We start from the raw sequence: 20,761 nt of genomic DNA on the forward strand, positions 1-20,761 counted from the left end.
GTGTGCTTGCCAATGGCAGAAGCTGGTAGCATAGTAGTAGTTTTTGTGCAGCGAAACAGTCCTAAGTTGCTGTATTGTATCTGTTTATCCTTTTAAGCTCTCGAGCATCTGTGAGCGGACGCCAAAAGTAACCGGTTTTGCGAACGGCGGTATTTTGCACGCAGTGCACAGAGCTGGGTCTTTTTTTTTCTGAACAGAGTGTGCCAGTGGCGGTGGTTTAATAATTGAACCTAGCGTACCGTAACGTTGGAGCTATCACGACACTGCCGCAATCTGACCAGCTCGCCAGCACTAGGCCCTGTCTTCCATGCGTGACGCTGCTGCGACACTGTAGCGGTCGACCGCAGCTTGCATTGTTGGACTAACTGGCACAACAAACAGAATAAGAGATATTGCGAGCACTTTCGAATTTGTATCGAGTAGATCAGGCATGACAGGACAGAGGTTTATGTCTAATAGGCGGAAATGACGCACTACCTCGGTCCTTCCTTCGCTATCATTGGTGCTTCCACGCCCTTCGCGAACGCACGTACGTAATTTATAGCTCATGCTCTGTCTTACCTCCAACCGTTAGCAACTATAGCGCAGCTAAGTGTTTCCAAAGTGTGAAACAGAACAGGGCGTAACAGTAGGTTGTCAAGGCCGTACGGAACACAGCGTTGAATTTTACCTTATTAATTTCCTAAATTTTTTATTTCTAATTTATAATACTTGGTAAGCGCACATTGTTTGCTTCAAATAATTTTCTTTATTTCACATTTAGTTTAGCGTAGTTTTGTTGATTAGTATTATTGGCTTACCTCGTAAATTCTTGCCGGATAGCTGCAAGTTCTACCAACGTACTAGCCAATACAATATGGTATTGTGTAGTGTAATTTCTGCGTCTTTTCTCTCTCGCTCTCTTTCCGTGTTTGTGTGGGTGAGAGAGAGAAAAAGAGGCATGGACAGCGAGAAAGAGAAAATGCTACTCATCTATCAGTACATCCCCTAAGGAGAACAGTCGTCTTGGGCGATTGAATGGATAACAGGCCCTGTGATTTCTTTTAACAACGTTCCGCCATGACTTGGTGCGTGGATCACGCTAACGCAAGCATTTCCCGCAATACTAAAAATCTCTGTATTAGACGTCTCAAAAAAAAATCGCGATTGAACCAGCATTGTGCGAACCCTCGCACACAATTACGATGCATAATCACATTTGACTGCAAAGTCACAATAGCAAATAGCTATTGTAGATGCGACTGTAAGTGGGCATGGGTCCACTGAATGTTGCTGCGAGCTGATAGCAAGCGTAGTCATGCTTGAAAAGAAAAGCTCAGATTGCTAAGATGACGAGCGTAAAAAAATGATCTCGCAAAACATGCGTTCTTATTGAAGGGTGTGCTCTAATTTCGAATACTCTGGACAAGAGGTGTGATGTTTACTGAAGCTGACGCTTGCAATTATGGCAGGTATATCTGTCGAAAAAATTAATAAAGGCATTCCTATATACCTTCACCTGTGCGCCAAACAAGGAATGAAAGTCTCCTACACTCCTCTGCCACCTATATCCGCTTGAGGGGGATTTTTTTCTTGGCCTTGTTCGTGTTGCTCAATACGATATTTTCTTGCTAGTATAAACCACACGCACAAAAGAGACACAAGTTGTCGTATGTCGTGTTCGTGTCTCTCTTGTGTGCGGGGAATTCACTATAGCGGAAGAAATGTCATACAGTATCCATTACTTGCGTTAATCCATAGATATTCAGAAGTTGGTTAAACTGGCCTTCTTGATCAATTGTTGCTAAGGAAGATTTTTCGCTAGAGGTAGGCAGATACATTGAAAGCAAGTGCACATTAGACCACAAGTAAATATAATTAGTTATAAATAACCGCAACATATGTGCTCATCCGTATCTGACTCCTCTATCGCTTTTAGGCTGAAATCTACAATGTCAATGGGCGTGTTTTCCTTGCCTCAGCGCAAGGAAATTTGCTCACTACCCTGATGATTGATTGATTTGTAGGGTTTAACGTCCCAAAACCACCATATGATTATGAGAGACGCCGTAATGGAGGGCTCCGGAATTTTCGACCACCTGTGGTTCTTTAACGTGCACCCCAATCTGAGCACACGGGCCTACAACATTTCCGCCTCCATCGAAAATGCAGCCACCGCAGCCGGGATTGGATCCCGCGACCTGCGGGTCAGCAGCTGAGTACCTTAGCCACTAGACCACCGCGGCGGGGCTTGCTCACTACCCTTTCCTGGGCATTGTGTTACATGAGAAGTCTTGGTTATTAAATGCACTACAGCTGCTAATGGCAGACAGTGCTTCCTTGTATGAGTACTTCACAATTTTCGTTGAAAATGTACCGTAACAACAGTGCAAAATTATTTAAAAAGCATAAAAAATAATGCCTACTTTGCGTTGTAGAATTCGCAGGTGTAGTTCACTATAGTGCGGAGTCACTTTTCGAGGACTTTGAAACAAAGCATCAACATATTTACGTTTGTTTGTTGTTATAAAACGAGAAATTTGGGGTTTATTCATGATCGCGAATTCATCTACTTCGCTATTGCGGTATTACAAGAAGGCGAAGTGATCGGTTCGAGATCAACTTTAATCCACTTTCATTTAGAGAACACAGGATGGCCGATGCGAATGAAGTATAACACACAATACACGTGCATTCGTGTGGCATAGCAGATAGGAAAAAATACGAAAACACACTGCTGTTTCACGAAGAAGTACAGAGCGCCGACTTTAGGCCCATTAGGGGACAAAGTAGTCGTGTGAAATACACATACCGTAAAATGTACGCATATGTATATTCTGTCACTGCGGATAACTATGATAATGAGGGAAGATTCAAGGTGCGTATGACTAGACAGTTCCCCAAGTTTCTTCCGCCTTGTGAACATCCTCTTTCTATTATCTTTTATGAAGCAGCGCAACCACCCCAGTGTATAATCCCGCGAACTTAGCGTGCTTAAGCTTGTTCTGCGCCCATCAGTTGCTGAGTGTTGCGGCTTAGCGAGTACGATGTACTACCTACTTTTTGATCATTTATACATAGTGCGCAAGGAGTGTTAAAGAAGAGAGCAGAAAATGGTCAGAATCATAATAGCATGCACTGAAGCAACATAATGGACAAGAAAGGACGCAGAGAATCCCCGACTGTCAACTTAGCTGTAATGCAACGAAGTACGTAGGCAAACAATTACATAGGTACCAGCTCCTCGTCTAGAACAATAAGAAAGCCAAGGAAAGACATCAAATGGACACCATTGCATGAAGCTGAGACCACATGACGGGACCGGCTAATATGACTGACAACTAAAAAGTCCGGAATTGCCTTGTTTAACAATAAAGCAGGTGGATTCCTCACACATTTACCATTTAACAAAATTGTAAGAACCTCAATGAGTTTGTACGTCTGATGATTATTTTTACTGGCTAACACGTCACATTACGTGAAATAACAGACATGAATCGAATCAACAAAAAGATCAAGAACCTAAAAGAATAAAAATAATAAACAAAAAAACAATTGTCTCTAGTTGCGCGTAAATACATGTCTTTAAAATTCTCAGTCTCAATATAGAGCCTTTCGACTAATAATGTTATCTATCCTTGTAATAATAATAATAATTGATGGCGTTTAGCGTCGAGAACCGAAAATATGAATATGAGAGGTACTGTAGTGAAATGCTCCAGAAATTTTGACCACCTGTGGTTCTTTTAACGTGCACATAAATCTGAATACATCAGCCTCAAGGATTTTCGCGAACATGCAAAGTGTGGCCACCACGGCCAGGATTCGATCCCAGAACCAGCGGATCAGCAGCAGAGAACTATAACCTCTAGACCACCATAGCGAGCTTGTATCTCTTCGTAAAAACTGGCATACGTTAACAGTATATTTGGCACCACCATTCCACCTACGGTCACTCTCGTGTGGCGAGGAAAACACACACAAAAACAAAATTCAGTTGAACAAATGCCGTTGTGTCTTCTTTCTTTCTTTCTTTCTTTTTTATTTATTTATGTATTGATTTATTTATTTCTTACAATTTCTATATAGGAAAAGGAGAGCACCCAGAGTCCCAGAGTCTGGTAATGTATTATCTATTGCCTAGAAGCCAACAACATCGCACTGCAAACATTGCTTCGAAAAGCAATCTCGGGAAAGTCTGCGTGAAGTCTCTCCCGACGTTTCCGAAACGTTTGTTTGCTATAGGAAACAAACTTCACTACGCGTTTTCAACTCCCGATGCTTGATCGTATCTACTGAGGGCCTTGAACGAAACTCATCTAGCAGTTCTACTGCATCTAATGATGGTCGCTCTAATACTCAATGAATGGCTCTCTGAGAACTCAGCTTTTTTTTTCTTCAAGAGATGAACACGCGCATGTTTTATTGTTAAATGCAGTCGTGAGTTTTGTGTGTAGAATTAACAGTATGCTTAATATTTGCAATGGGAACATCATAAGTTTATGGTCATTTGAAAAAAATGCGTCCACTTTTTTTTTGCAAAATCTCTTGCAGAGCGAAATACAAAAAATTATTTCTCATATCAATGAAATTGTTTAAAATATTCGCTCCTCAATTCTACTTCTTATAGGGGAGTCCTTTTTGTCTACTTATCCAAACGTTGAGACGAAAAATGTACAATTTTGAAGTTCCATCTCCCTAGCTTCTACGAAGCTTGTTAACATCTTCTAGCATTTCTATTCATCTCTCGTCGCAATAAAGTGCACTAGAAAAAGCTGATACGTGTTACTTCGTATGGGAGTTTTCGGCTTTCCAACAGTGTCTTAGAGCACACTCCTAATGGTTACGCAATTGGGGGGTCCTCTAATATGTATTTGTTGACACCGAGAACACGATCACCTGCAACATCGGGTATCTGCAGATCTGCGTGTCCACGACTTGGTTCAAGGCTTCCCAGGATGAATCGCCAGCGTAGTTGGCATTGTTCAACGCCAAGCAAAGTCTCAGCGTACTCTGTATATTGCTTTCCGCACCCATCCAAGTAAAGTCTGCACATTGGGCAACGGATCCACATCCTTGATGATTGATATGTGGGTTTTAACGTCCCAAAACCACTATATGATTATGAGAGACGCCGTAGTGGAGGGCTCCGGAAATTTAGACCACCTGGGGTTCTTTAACGTGCACCCAGATCTGAGCACACGGGCCTACAACATTTCCGCCTCCATCGGAAATGCAGCCGCCGCAGCCGGGATTCGATTCCGCGACCTGCGGGTCAGCAGCTGAGTACCTTAGCCACTAGACCACCGCGGCGGGGCTTGCTCACTACCCTTTCCTGGGCATTGTGTTACATGAGAAGTCTTGGTTATTAAATGCACTACAGCTGCTAATGGCAGACAGTGCTTCCTTGTATGAGTATTTCACAATTTTTGTTGAAAATGTACCGTAACAACAGTGCAAAATCATTTTGGCCGCAATGTGCACAGAGGATCGCGTTTATCCTCGCCTTTCTGAGCTGTAAAAACAACGCGGCTCGCTGAAGTTACCTGTCCCTTTGGTAAACATTTTAGATAATAGACACATATACACGCATGAAGGAGCACAATTGTTCAGGAGCAATGCAGTCTCTTTACACTTGTTGCTTCTTTCTTCTGCAGTTGTTCGCACTCCACTGGAGGTGTCGGTGACTGACAGCGTGGCGAGCGTTGGGGGTGTGGCCATGCTACGGTGCCTGGTGCCACCGGCAGCGAGGGAGTACGTCTCACTCACCGCATGGGTGTCTGACGACGATGTCACCGTGCTACCTTCCACCGATGTCTGTGAGTTACATGTACTCTTCAATTGCTAAGATACTGATGCCATATATCGTGACACTGCATTTGCAGACTCCTATGCAAACTTCTACAAGTGTGTCTACTTTGTATAGTTGTTACTAGCACTCTTTAGATCTGATGAACATGATAGCACGAAGTACGAAGCATGACACAAGTCAAGCGAAAAAAAATAAGAAAATTTCAAACTATCTCCAAGGCGTACGAGAAATTATAGCCACGGAAATGCTATAGGTCACCTAGTCAGAAAAAAATACTAGCGAGGTTTACACAGAGTAGATTTCAATAGGCTGCTTGGTCAAAAAAACACCGTAAACTAAGAGGATCAAATATTCAATAAAGTTATGGGTCAAATGTGCAAAATGCTTTCTGTATTTGTACCTTCCTACATGCCTCAGATAAAAGTTGGTACAGTAAAACCACAGGTTGTCTGACACACTTTTTAAGGCCAATCAAAGTCCACGTCTCAAGACAGCTTTTAAAAGAATATTGCGAGAAAACTTGCCAGACGTTGAGTTCATAGCACCATGTTTTCTTGACGACGGAGCATTTCAATGTTTCTGCCTATTGATATTAGAGCTCTTTATTACCTTACCACGGTACCGGTTTTCAAGATGGTATCGTGTATGTGCGGACCTATACGGAAAGTAGACTTGCTTTAGCAAAACGTAAATTGGCCGTCGGATACGCTTTACGTTTACAGCCATACCTCTTAATTTATCTTCGTTAATGGCTACTCAGGGTATCTGCTTTACAGAGACTCGAGCCGCCATGTAAAAAGAAGCCGAATTGCGAGAAGAAATTGCGGACAAGTTGTTTGAGCCGGATTTTTCCTGCTAAACTGACCTGAAATAGCGAAGCCGTAATTGTGAGAGACCTAAGGTGCCTGAGAGGCCGGATAAGTGGTGTCATCTGGCGGGGCCTAGACGAACCACGCAAGCACAAAATTGTCATTGCAGAAACGTGGTGAATTACACTTGTGGTGTGAATGCCTTACAGCGGTGCAATAACGAATGAGTTGCCTTTTTAAAGGGGTGCTGTCATTAAATTTCGAGGCTACAACAAGTCTTGTGTGGGTTTCCTCTGTATGCTGGGACTATTCACACGAATAGTGGAACACAGCAAACGTTTATAATATATTTTATTCACCTCCAAAGTGTACCTAAATGCTCACTCTCTCTACCAAAATCCAACTGACGTAGCTCTGTAGGAAAGGCAATGAAAGTTGTGGTGACGCTACACCAAATCTGTAGAGGCGTGTGCAGGTTTTCCCTTCAGGGGAGACGAAAGTTCATCACAGTGCTCCTCCTTCCTACTATGCTAATGTATGGCGCTGATTTTGCGCCCCTTTAAGGTGCAGCCCCCCTCGCTATTGTGTCAAAGCGTGGGCTGAGTTTGCTACCCCCCGGCCCTTCATAGGGGACTATGTGAATGACCGCCACCTTACCTCCCACCCTCCGTGCGCACGCCTATCATCGTGAGGTGAGTGGCCTCCAGAGCTCCGCCACGTACGTATCGGCAAAGCATCAAGGCTGCTTCACGTTGGTTTGGCAGGTGCTTGTTTGACACGTGTGTGCGAGAGCACACAATAATGAGCACGACGTGCGCCACACCCCTGTGTGCTCACGTGACCGAACCACCTACACTGCAACGTTCCAGCTTAACCCAGGGCTCAGCAATAAAAACCAAAAATTGTCCACATATAAAAGGCGACATTGAAGTATTTAGCTATAATAAATGCTTGCAGCAAAGAACGCGCAAGCTACAAGTGTGGTGGGGCATCACCCTTTTAAGCATTTTTTCCTCTGAATACTAACAGAAAACACGTGTCTCTAGGATTTGGGTGTGATGAAGTGCTACAAGATCTCGATACCATGCTCCGGCAAACCGGTTGTCATATACCCGTTTAGCGTGCACTAGAATTCCATACACGCTAAAATCGTTCATTACGATTTTGACGTAACGGTAATTTATTCCTACTTAAATGGCTGTATAGTTTAACGCATTTATCACCACCATTTACGTGTTTACAAAAACGCAAAGAGATACGTTTACGTATAGAACGTTCAAACTTTGGCAAAACATGGGTTCTGGCAACACGGTAAACACGATACGATATTCTTGTAACACGGCGACGCTGAAATATACACAGAAAAAACTAAGAACTTCTATTATTCGCCACAGAGGCCTCATGGGAGGCGAATAATAAAAAGACGTAAGTTTATCAAGATGCTATAATAATAAAACAAGTATGTTGTTGAGAGGTCAGTGTTATAATCTATTTGAAACCTTAATTTTAATTCCCGAGTGCTATCTTTCTTTTGTATTCCTGAAAATGTGCGAAGAATGAAAATTTTTTGAGAATATCGAAAATATTCATACACTGCTTATAATTTTTATAAATCTGATTCACAGGCATTTACTTTGAAGACAAGAAAATTTTGTTTCATTCAAACCAACTTTGCTGAAGCTACGTACAAACTTTGGCTTCGCCACAAAACTTTTCTATTTGGGGCGGTGCATCCTTTGCAGGCAAAGTTGTAGGTATCGTGGTAAAAGGTTTCTTGAAATCACTCGCTTTAAGTATTCCGCTGTTTACTCACTAAAGAAAAGGGTGTTTTTATGTTTTTAATTTAATTACTGTAATGTCAATACTGCTAAGTGTGGTCACTACTTAGCCTGTGGGGCTGGTACACTTTCGTGTGGCCCTTACCGACAGCCAGCAGCGCTAATGTAGTTATACTGTACCGCGTTGCTGTAGCTGGTCCCTCGCTTTTCATCTTGATAGGACTGCTGTCCATGTTCAAGTTAGTTTCTTTAGTTTCTTTATCGACCAAGCCCCGCCACTCTTGATAGCAATCAGTGCGACACTACCGTCACTGAGATGGTGGATCGAAGACACCACTTATCTCAAAGAAGTACCGCGAACACGGGCGGTGGCTGTGGCGTCACTCCAATCTTCACACTCGTCCCGAGTCCATTAACCGGGACGACTGAAGAGAAAACATGGGTGCTTACTCCCGACGGCGAACTCTGGACACGCGATGTTGGTTGGTGAGAACGCGTGTCCACTATGTCAACAGTAAGATGTTGCGATGGAGGTTTCTAATCAATACAAATGCTTCGTTCATTACAGCGGAGCAGTTAAGATTTTCGCCATATTATGGGGCGACACTATAAAGCTATCATCATCATGAGCTTGCTCGTGTTTTCTCTGTCCTCGTGGTCATCTTGTGCTTCGTTCTCAGAACACGTCCGCCTATCAGTCCGGCGTGGGATGCAATAGCTCTGATCGGTGAAAGATAGAGATGGAAATAGGTAAAAAATCATGGCGAAAAAAACATTCTTCATTAAGCGGAATCCGAAAACACGTATCCACGATCCGAAGACGAGCATCGTAACTTTTCGGCCATTCAAGCATGTCGGCCGAGCATAACACAGCCTTGTATGACATGGTATGCCAAGAGGGTGGCAAATGAAACTGGACCGAGATGTATAGTTGTGAATGCGTAGCCAGGCGGTGACAGAACGGGCCCGGGCCCTTCTCCGTACCCCCGCCACCTAGATTCTTTTTTTTACTCTTTTTCTTGGTGTACACAGCGCAAAATGGTGCTAGACCATATATACCTGCCCGTCCCCCACTTCACATTAAGGTGGTGACCCCCCCCCCCCCCAAATAAAAGAGAGAAAATACTATTCCAACGTGTGAGGGTGAGGAGAAGTAAAGGAGAAAGAAAGAGAGCCCCAAAATAAAAAGAGAAATAAAGTGGAAAAAATAATGAACTGGATATATATATATATATATATATATATCATCAGCCTGACTTCATCCACTGCAGGACAAAGGCCTCTCCCATGTTGCGCCAGTTAACCCGGTTCTGTGCTTGCTGCTGCCAATTTATACCCGCAAACTTCTTAATCTCATCTGCCCACCTAACCTTCTGTCTCCCCCTAACCCGCTTCCCTTCTCTGGGAATCCAGTTAGTTACCCTTAATGACCAGCGGTTATCCTGTCTACGCGCTACATGCCCGGCCCATATCCATTTCGTCTTTATTTCAACTATGATATCCTTAACCCCCGTTTATCCCCTATTCCACTCTGCTCTCTTCTTGTTTCTTAGGGTTACACCTACCATTTTTCTTTCCATTGCTCACTGCGTCGTCCTCAATTTAAGCTGAACCCTCTTTGTAAGTCTCCAGGTTTCTGCTCCGTAGCTAAGTTCCGGCAAGATACAGCTGTTATATACCTTCCTCTTGAGGGATAGTGGCAATCTACCTGTCATACATTGAGAGTGCTTGCCGAATGTGCTCCACCCCATTCTTATTCTTCTAGTTACTTCAATCTCGTGGTTAGGCTCTGCGGTTATTACCTGCCCTAAGTAGACATAGTCTTTTACAACTTCAAGTGCACTATTACCTATCTCGAAGCGCTGCTCCTTTCCGAGGTTGTTGTACATTACTTTCGTTTTCTGCAGATTAATTTTAAGACCCACCTTTCTGCTCTTCCTGTATATATATATATATATATATATATATATATATATATATATATATATATATATATATATATATATATATATATATATATATATATATATATATATATATATATATATATATATATATATATATATATAGACGTAGCTGGGAAGGAAGGGCACTGGCTCTGTAGTAACAACGAAAGCGAGAAAGCACGATGTACGACGAAACACTTTTAGTAATCACAAACGTTTTGGCTGCTGAGGTCGCGGGATCAAATTCCGGCTGCAGCAGCTGCATTTTAGAAGGAGGCGAAAATGCTGTAGAGTCGTGATTTATGCCGGTTTATTAGCATAAGGGAGTGTAGTCAGCTTCACAACACCCGATGTAGCCAAGCACACAAAATTAAAGGAGCACTGACATCAAGTTTCAAGATCGAGATGTTCCCATCATTCGATCGCTTGGTATGCATAGGTCTTCTTGGCCAAATTGGAACGGCATCCGTCGCGTGGAAGTTATTTTGATTCGATGTCAAACAGTGTAGAAAAACTAAGGAGAAAAAACAAAAAATAGACTCCCCTGCGACATCGATTGATTGATGTGTGGGGTTTAACTTCCCAAAACCACCATATGATTATGAGAGACGCCGTAGTGGAGGGCTCCAGAAATTTCGACCACCCGGGGTTCTTTAACGTGCACCCAAATCTGAGCACACGGGCCTACAACATTTCCGCCTCCATCGGAAATGCAGCCGCTGCAGCCGGGATTTGAACCCGCTACCTGCGGGTCAGCAGCCGAATACCTTAGCCACTTGACCACCGCGGCGAAGCGGAGCCCCTGCGACATCGACACTAGTGCTACGTGTTCAGTGTAATACATTCCACAAATACCATCCTGAGTGACGATACGCTAGTAGCGGTGACGTGTACCATCCGAGTGATCTTATCGTGGCGCCGAAGCGCAGAAATGCACTCGCTCGTCGCGTCTGATCTTCGTCGCACCAGATTGAATGATTTAAAAGAACGGCGAAAGAAAACAGCATGAGTAAACGTATGCTTGTCGGTCAGCGTGTCGGGTAATGGTTGTGAGTCGCGAATGAGTTGCAGTTGTCTAGTTCGAAGCACGGAAAAAGCGCAATGAGGGTGTCTTTTCATATCACGTCTGTGTTACACATCAACACGGCCACTAGCTATCAAAAGTGGAACAGAGTATAGTCAGATATCATTGCTAACAAGTAACGCGCAGGTACTGTTGAATTTTAGTTCATCTATAGACTTTGGGTCCACGTAAAAGTGGTAATACCGTGTTAACCGCGAGAGGATGGATAGGTCAGGCCATCTGGAGGCGCGAAAAAGAACCTGGCAAGCAGGAAACGTATTCTATTTCTCCGCTGATGCTCATTCGTGATAGCTATACTGCATTGACCCCTCTGCGTATACCTGAATGCTTTGCACGCCGAAACACACCAATATAGTTAACTGAGACACACGAGCGAACATGACTAAAGCGTGCATCCTCGGGCACCTCTGCAGTGCTGCTTGGAACGGCCTCCATTTCGGAATCACTGTTCTGCAAAAGGTCGATCGAAGCAAAATTAATTCGCGACGTCGTTAATCGAGGGGATTACAAGCTCCAGACTATCGTATAGAACTCGAGTCGACACTTTGTACGGCGACGACAACAATGCAGGTGACAAGGCATGACTGAATGTGTCCGCCTAGCTGACTAAATGTTTGCGGAGCAGCCTAGCCTGACGTCACTCTTTTCTGTGGAGAAGTGGTCAGCTGTGGCGTGATCTGGAGGTGACCGCGAAGTAACGCCACTTCTAGTGCTCCCAGTGCTAGTGTCGGGAATGCCAGCCGTTTTGAATAGTGATAGATACCAGTAATATGAATCAATAAATGTGATAGTTATTCATCCCTCAGTTGCGTTTTAGGTCACGAATCGCTGCAACGGGTTCTATAGCTACTCGCTGACGCAAAAATCTTGGCATGAGTAAATTTGATGTCAGTGCTCCTTTAAGTTTCTTCAGCTCAGCACCGGTGTTGCGTTAGGCCAAGTTAACCTTAAATGAGCTTGGGTGCACGTTGAACAACCCAGGGTGGCCGAATTTCTGGTGCCCCTCCAATACGGCGTCTCTCAAATACATATGGTGGTTTTGGAACGTCACACCTCACATATCAGTTAATCGAGATTATACGAAGAAGAAATACGCTTACTTAGCTTTACAACAAAATCGCTCATCAGGTGTGAGTACAGATATTATTGGAGCACAGAAAAAGAACGGCTGAGGCAATGGAAAACCACCTCAACAACAAGTTGAGGTGGTTTTCTCAACAAACTCATAAGTCGATGCGCGAAACAAAGCATCCAAATTGCTCCAGATTGATACAGTGAATAAAAACATTAAAATTTAAAACAGTCAATATGTTCATAAAATATATTATCACAACGCCACTCTCCGATCGCTCTTCATTCACCCACCACCATTCACATCTGCTCGTAGGGATCATTATCATAAAGTCAAGGTCTCATTTTCTAACACTGTCACGTGCACACAGTCATTTAATCCGAAAACTTCAGTTGAATGAAATACTCTGCCATCATCTGTAGTAAAAATACGCGACCAATTCTTTTCAAACATGCGTTTGGGAACATCATCTAGAATTGTAAAATTCTGCCATATGTCCTCCTTTTTTCTCTAATTTGGTGTTCGAAGCTCTTGCCTTTGTACTTTTTGTTATTATTATAATTACACCTAATTTACTCAATCGAGTAGCACATTTTGTATAACTAGTGTTCAAATCGGTCTTATCCTTGATGATTTATATGTGGGGTTTAACATCCCAAAACCACCATATGATTATGAGAGATGCCGTCGTGGAGAGTTCCGGAAATTTCGACCACCTGGGGTTCTTTACCGTGCACCCAAATCTGAGCGCACGGGCCTACAACATTCCCGCCTCTGTCGGAAATTCAGCCGCCGCAGCCAGGATTCGATCTCACGACCTGCGGGTCAGCAGCCGAGTACCTTAGCCACTAGAACACCGCGGCGAGGCCTGGTCTTATCCTTTACTTTTTGTATCTATTATACATGTTACTGTACTTTCCTCATTTGATTATTCATGCATCTCTTTTGTTGTTGTTTTTCATCTATTCGTACTTGTCCTTCCCCTCTATAATGTACTGTATGTACCTTGAGGTATTTCAAATAAATAAATAAATGAGCCCTCAAAGAAATAATGTTTAGCGTACGCGTGTGGTTAGTGACACGTGTATTAGCGGGTAAGAAAGAAAAGCGTGCTTGCATAACGGATGGCGTGGGGACGACCTTATGCTGCTCAATGTGTGTGTGTGTGTGTGTGTGTGTGTGTGTGTGTGTGTGTGTGTGTGTGTGTGCGTGTGTGTGTGTGTGTGTGTGTGCGTGTGTGTGTGTGGGTGGGTGGGTGGGTGGGTGGATGGGTGTGTGCCTGCGTGTGTGTGTGTGTGTGTGTGTGTGTGTGCGTGTGTGTTGTGTGTGTTCTGTAAATGAGAAGAAAAAAAGGGGGTGAAAAGATAACTTGCCGTGGGCAGGAACCGAACCTGCGACCTTCAACTAACGCGTTCGATGCTCTACCACTGAGCTACTACGGCAGCTATCCCCCTGCGCACTTCATTAGGTATATATGTGAATTTAGACGTGGGAGTGTCAATCCGCGCCACCAGTAGCCTTGGCGGCGAGTGTGGAACACTCTTTTATGAGCTTGTATTGCATCACCTAGCACGTCAGCTTATTACGAGCTGGCAGCTGACCAATAGTCCCTCGTATACAACCTAAAGGCACCAAGTCTACCAGTACGAGACCCTCGTTAATGAATAACGAAAAAAAGTGTATACTTAAGGGCTCGTTTTTTCATGTTTTCACACAATAATAATCAGATCTAACAGACACTAATACCAAGAAAATATAGGAGAAGCTATCAGACCAAATTGTATTGTAAATGTGAAGAAAAAAAAGTGAGTGAAAAGATAACTTGCCTTGGGCAGGAACCGAACCTGCGACCTTCAACTAACGCGTTCGATGCTCTACCACTGAGCTACTACGGCAGCTATCCCCCTGTGCACTTCATTAGGTATATATGTGAATTTAGACGTGGGAGTGTCAATCCGCGCCACCAGTAGCCTTGGCGGCGAGTGTGGAACACTCTTTTATGAGCTTGTATTGCATCACCTAGCACGTCAGCTTATTACGAGCTGGCAGCTGACCAATAGTCCCTCGTATACAACCTAAAGGCACCAAGTCTACCAGTACGAGACCCTCGTTAATGAATAACGAAAAAAAGTGTATACTTAAGGGCTCGTTTTTTCATGTTTTCACACAATAATAATCAGATCTAACAGACACTAATACCAAGAAAATATAGGAGAAGCTATCAGACCAAATTGTATTGTAAATGTGAAGAAAAAAAAGTGAGTGAAAAGATAACTTGCCTTGGGCAGGAACCGAACCTGCGACCTTCAACTAACGCGTTCGATGCTCTACCACTGAGCTACTACGGCAGCTATCCCCCTGCGCACTTCATTAGGTATATATGTGAATTTAGACGTGGGAGTGTCAATCCGCGCCACCAGTAGCCTTGGCAGCGAGTGTGGAACACTCTTTTATGAGCTTGTATTGCATCACCTAGCACGTCAGCTTATTACGAGCTGGCAGCTGACCAATAGTCCCTCGTATACAACCTAAAGGCACCAAGTCTACCAGTACGAGACCCTCGTTAATGAATAACGAAAAAAAGTGTATACTTAAGGGCTCGTTTTTTCATGTTTTCACACAATAATAATCAGATCTAACAGACACTAATACCAAGAAAATATAGGAGAAGCTATCAGACCAAATTGTATTGTAAATGTGAAGAAAAAAAAGTGAGTGAAAAGATAACTTGCCTTGGGCAGGAACCAAACCTGCGACCTTCAACTAACGCGTTCGATGCTCTGCCACTGAGCTACCATGGCGGCAATCCTCTCTTCCCTTTATTGGGTGTATAAGGAGGGGTGGGCTATCCCCCCCTCTCTCCGCTGCCGCCATGTCTTCACCTTTACTCTCCTCTTCTCTACTCAGCTTCACACTCTACACGTCGTGACTCTTCCTCTACCAAATCAATTCACTACATAGTAGGCTTCACTATCACCCTCTCACCTCTATCCTTGCTCTCCGTCTGGGCAGTCTTTCCTCTCTCAGCTGGACGAGAAAGTGCGGACGATGATGCTTAGGAATTCACCTGCACTGTTGAAGACGTTATGCACCGCAATAACAATAGCCACCTTTTAGCGCTATTATTTGGCGCAGGCCACCAATTCTGTCAGACGAAGATTTATGTCTTAAACAGGGAAACAGCAAGTCAGCTCACACAAATATTGTCTCTACTTATCTCTAATGACTCTAAGCTTTTCGTACTGCCTTGCTTCTTGATTTTAGGTAAGGCGTCAGTTCAAATTAGGCATAGGTTTGCATCCACAGTGCAAGCCAACCAGATTAGTAATGGCTACAGCACTCGTTCATACATGTGGTGAATAATTTGTAGGTCACAACTTCATTGTTTCATGTGTTTGATAGCGATAATGGATTTTGCAAGGCTTAGCACATGGCCTTAAGTTATTTTGAGTTTGTTTGTCTTTCAGTGGGAGAGTGCCTTAAGGAAGGACGTAATATTCAATGCATTTTGTTGGAATTTGTGCGGGGAGGCTTTGATCATACAAAGTGTAGATTGAACTGACACGTATTATTCTAGAAAGCGTTTGCGAATCATACTCTACCCAAACCACTCCTGCCTAAACACTACAACATACGTCTACGCCTTAATATTCCTTTTTTGGAAGAATGATTTTCAACACATATTTCCGGGTTCGCAATATAAGCTTTCGGGCAAGTGAAATGCATATATGTATATGGCATATACGTGTATCCCACATTCAATTAACCACAAAATCAGTGACTCACTGCTTTCGTATACTGTATTTCGTGGGACCATTTTTTTTTACTGTATTACTATTCCTCTAAGAATTATAGAAAAAAAAGAATCACCGAAAACGTACACACATAAAGGATCAAGTCAAGTGCAAAATCGGGAAAATTTTCTTTCCTTTGTGGTCCACAATTGTAGGCTAACGAATAACCTACAGGCGATGCGTTATTGGTTCAACTGTTTGAGAGTGGTACTGTAAATTGCAAAATTCAGTACATGGCCTAAAACTATTCCTAGTTTTTTTATGTGGTTAATACGCTCTTTTACTTGGATAATTCACCTCCACTTGATAAACGCATAAGCCATCCGCCGAAAAAATAATGGAACGCTTTTTGTCATGTTGCGCTGTACTACAAGCACGACCTTATTGTCCGTTAGATGATTTTGGTAGCGTTTCATTGGGAAAGCGCTTTAAGAAAGAAACTAATATTATTCATTGTGTTTTGTTAGCGTTTGTGCGGGAAGGTTTTTGATTACAAAAAGCGCATATTACACTGGCAGGTAATATTCTAGAAAGCGTTTGCAAATTATACTCTGCTGAAATCACGCGTGCCTAAACACTGCATGATACGTCTGCGTTTAGTTCTTTTTTTAAGAAAAATAATTGAGAAACCCGCCACGGTGGTAAATGGTTATGACGCTTGACTGCTGAACCGAATGTCAAAGGTTCGAATCCCAGCTACGGCGTCCGCATTCTCGACGGAGGCAAAAAAGCTCAATGCACTATACTAAGATTTAGATGTACGTTAAAGAACCTCAGAAGTTCGAAATTTTCGGAGCACTCCACTACGCAGTGTTTTTAATAAACCCATTATTGCTGTGGGGTGTTAAACCTTATCAATTATTGTTAGAAAGAGAAGAAATAGCCAAAAACGAATGTGGCGCCAGCTATCCTTGGTCACAAAAGTTATTCTGACAAGCACAAACGGAAACGTGTACAGTTAACAGGAATTCAGTCTATTAGACCTATAGCATAAAAAACTGAAGAAAAACAACAGTTAAGTCTAAGAAATGATAACAAGGACGCGAATTAAGAATTAAGTGTGATAACTACAGAGGCATAATTTTCAGAGTTGCAAAAATTTGAGAAAAAAGTAAAAAGGAGCAATTAATACTATAGGAATAATTGGGAGGGGAAGGGTACGATGGTTATGCTCGCCAAACATCACTCTTTGTTAAATACAATTGCATCCTTTCATTTATTATTGTGTTTTGCAAAACGAGCGCATATTGAAGCACACATGACACAGCAGAAATGGAAACTGTGATAAGGTACAACCTCGCAAACACTGCATCTTGAGGCGTGAACGTTGACAGAATTTAGAGCTGAGTTTCCTGTTATAAACGCGCTCGTTTATTCAGTAGCGAAAATGCTGGACGCCATTAGAAGAATTCGTAGTTTTCATTTCTTGCAGATTTAATCGACCTTACTTGCCTTTAAGTCGGCGGGAAAAGCTCCGCACTTTATCAAATCTACGGCGCGTTTCGCTAAGACTGGGTCAGACGGGAGGCGAGTGAGAGATGAGGCGTCACTTATCAACGTGATAAAAAAAAAACACGAGCCTAATGCGGTTTCACTTTCGCCTGCTTGCTTTAAGCTCTCCGAACGAGTCCTGGAGACGCTAAAGAGCCAGGGCACGGCGAGGTGTCGCGAGATCGCTCTTCGCTCCATTCCGCAGAGGCAGAAACGGAAGTAGCTCGGCACGCCGTCTTCCCATTAGAAGAACTAAGCAAGAACAAGCAAATGCGACCAGCACGACATGTTTGATTGGTCTTCAAGGCGGGGCCACGAGGAAGGGCATACGCACAAACGACGGCGCTGATTTTAAAATCGATCACACCAAGCGCGGGTGCTGTCAGAATGCCTGGCCTCAGGAATTCGACGGAGGAAATAAAACGAGAAAGAGTGTCGGGAAGTCTGGGTGTGCACACGGTATGGCAAAAGAGGGCGGGAGAGGGTGCTAACGACGTTGCTATTAGTAAACACATTACCAAGTGGAATCGTTAAGCACTTAGCGTAGTGCGCAGAGGTGGCACCAGTTCGCAGCACCCTCCCCCCTACCACGACGGAATGGGTGGATGGAAAACGTCTCAGGTGACGTAATTGAGTCGCAGCCTGGCCTGGGACGAGGCCCCTAATGGGCTCTTTAAGACTCTCTTCGCCAAAGAGCCATAAGGTGGCTCAGCGTAGGTCATGTTGACGTTCACGTCAGCGCTGTTTTGAAGATCGGGCGGGATTTCAGATATAAGGCCTGGAAAAAAAATTAATTCAATGGAAAAGGATTAAGGACGACTTCACAAACGAGCCGAAAAGCGCTTACTCGCACTCTTCTGACGACTGTAATCGTGGGCTTATGATCAGGGCGCCGTAGGCAAAACACTGATGGAGACTCGCGCGCTAACGGCTGCCCGAATCATGCCCAGAGATTAGAGAGCCCCGTGTAAGTAACGTAGAAGCTATACAAATATGGCTGGCGGCGCAAATCTTTAGCGCCTGTGAGCGACAATTTCTTTTTTTCTATCGTTAAGTTTTATGCGCAGCCATTCCGTTGACGCGAAAACTTGGTGAAACCATTAGTGTGGCTACTTTTTTTGTACTTGCTTAAGACGAATGCCGTATTCTTTTGCAACTGTGTATTCTCGATTTCTAGAATTTTAACCAATGCCGTGACATTACGCTCTTAATTTTCAGGGCAAAATTTACAAATGCGTTTTTTTTTACGCAATGCTACATGGTTAAACAAGCAATGCATTAAAACCTATTGCCAAAATTTTTAGGATACAGCAGCGTGAGTATTTGTTTTTAAAAAGTAAAAAAAAGGTAGATCCACGTACCGTGGGAATCAATGATATGCAAGCACGAATGAGTAAGGTTCAATTGACATATTAAAATCAGGACAACATTACGACGTGGACGTAAGATATGCCGCACAAGACTTCCATGTCGTAATTTTCATGTTTTCGCCTGGAATTTGTGATCAGTCGTTCATTCACGTCATGCCCCGCCGCGGTGGTCTAGTGGCCAAGGTACTCGGCTTCTGACCCGCAGGTCGCGGATTGGAATCCCGGCTGCGGCGGCTGCATTGCCGATGGGGGCGGAAATGTTATAAACCCGTGTACTCAGATTTGGGTGCACGTTAAAGAACCCAGGTGGTCTAAATTTCCGGAGCCCTCCACTACGGCGTCTCTCATAATCATATGGTGGTTTTGGGACGTTAAACCCTACATAATAATCAATCAATCCATTCACGTCACGCGATACGAAATGTGGTATATGTGAAGCCAGCGAAATGGCCACGAGCGCACTACGAGCGTAGCATGTACTTATGTTTTACGTAAGTACATGCAACGTAACACGCATGTGATTATTATCATGTTTGGACGAGTCATTTATCTTCGTCTTCTCTTCACGTCACGTAATACGAATTTTGGTATATGTGAAGCTAGCCAAACAGCCTCGTGCACGTCATCGCGTGGTATGTAGTCATGTTCTTACATCACAAGCATATTATGATTATCATGTTTGCACCAGTCATATACCTCCGTCATCCCCTCATGACACATAATGCAAAATTTGTCATGTGAAGCGAGCGAAATGGCCGCCAGCGCACAATGAGCGTAGCATGCAGTCAAGTTTTACACGACACGCAAGTGATGATTATGATGTTTGGATGTGTGATTTATCTTCGTCATCCGTTCGCGTTATTTAATACCAAATTTGTATATGCGAAGGTAGCGAAACGACCGCGAGCGCACCATGAGCATGGCGTGTAGTCCTGACTTGCATGACATGTATGTCATGAGTCACGCGTTAGGGCTTGTCACTTATGTTCGCCATACAGTCATATCATACCATGCCAGTTTTGCAATATGTCATGCATACGAAACCACTGCCAGAGCAGCAAGACCTTGCAATGTAAATCATAACATTCATGGAATGTCATAATTTTCATGTGATGACTATTATGCTCGTCGTACACTCATATCACATGTCAATTTTGGTATAGATCCTATTGTCCAAACGGCCTGGAGAGCTAAAATCTTAGGCGGATAGATAGATAGATAGATAGATAGATAGATAGATAGATAGATAGATAGATAGATAGATAGATAGATAGATAGATAGATAGATAGATAGATAGATAGATAGATAGATATCTGAGTATGGACAACTGTCTTTGGTGCGCGACATGTTCCAAAGCAATAAATTGCTTTCAAAACTCGAGGCGATGACTATTTTCTTCGTACGTGTATAACATTATCTAGAGCACTGAGATGTTTTGCACCACATGTATTACCCGGGTCTACAATGGCGCGTGCAATAATGTTTCTTCGCCAGAGTAGGATATGCGTGTCTTCATACCAAAGTCGTCCGTGTGGCATGATGGTCAGCGTATTTGTAATTGTTAATCTCACATAATTCTATATCTGGTGAAGCTGTGCGGAAACTCAAGTCAGGCTACATGACTA

General features: G+C 43.3%; 1 pseudogene; it reads left to right on the plus strand.

Annotated features, from left to right (window-relative positions):
* LOC142775020 (cell adhesion molecule Dscam1-like) overlaps positions 1-20,761 on the plus strand; it is a 429,006-nt pseudogene that overhangs the window by 151,694 nt on the left and 256,551 nt on the right.

The sequence above is a fragment of the Rhipicephalus microplus genome, chromosome X (genome assembly GCF_043290135.1).
Source record: "Rhipicephalus microplus isolate Deutch F79 chromosome X, USDA_Rmic, whole genome shotgun sequence".
In the NCBI taxonomy this organism is placed as follows: domain Eukaryota; kingdom Metazoa; phylum Arthropoda; class Arachnida; order Ixodida; family Ixodidae; genus Rhipicephalus; species Rhipicephalus microplus.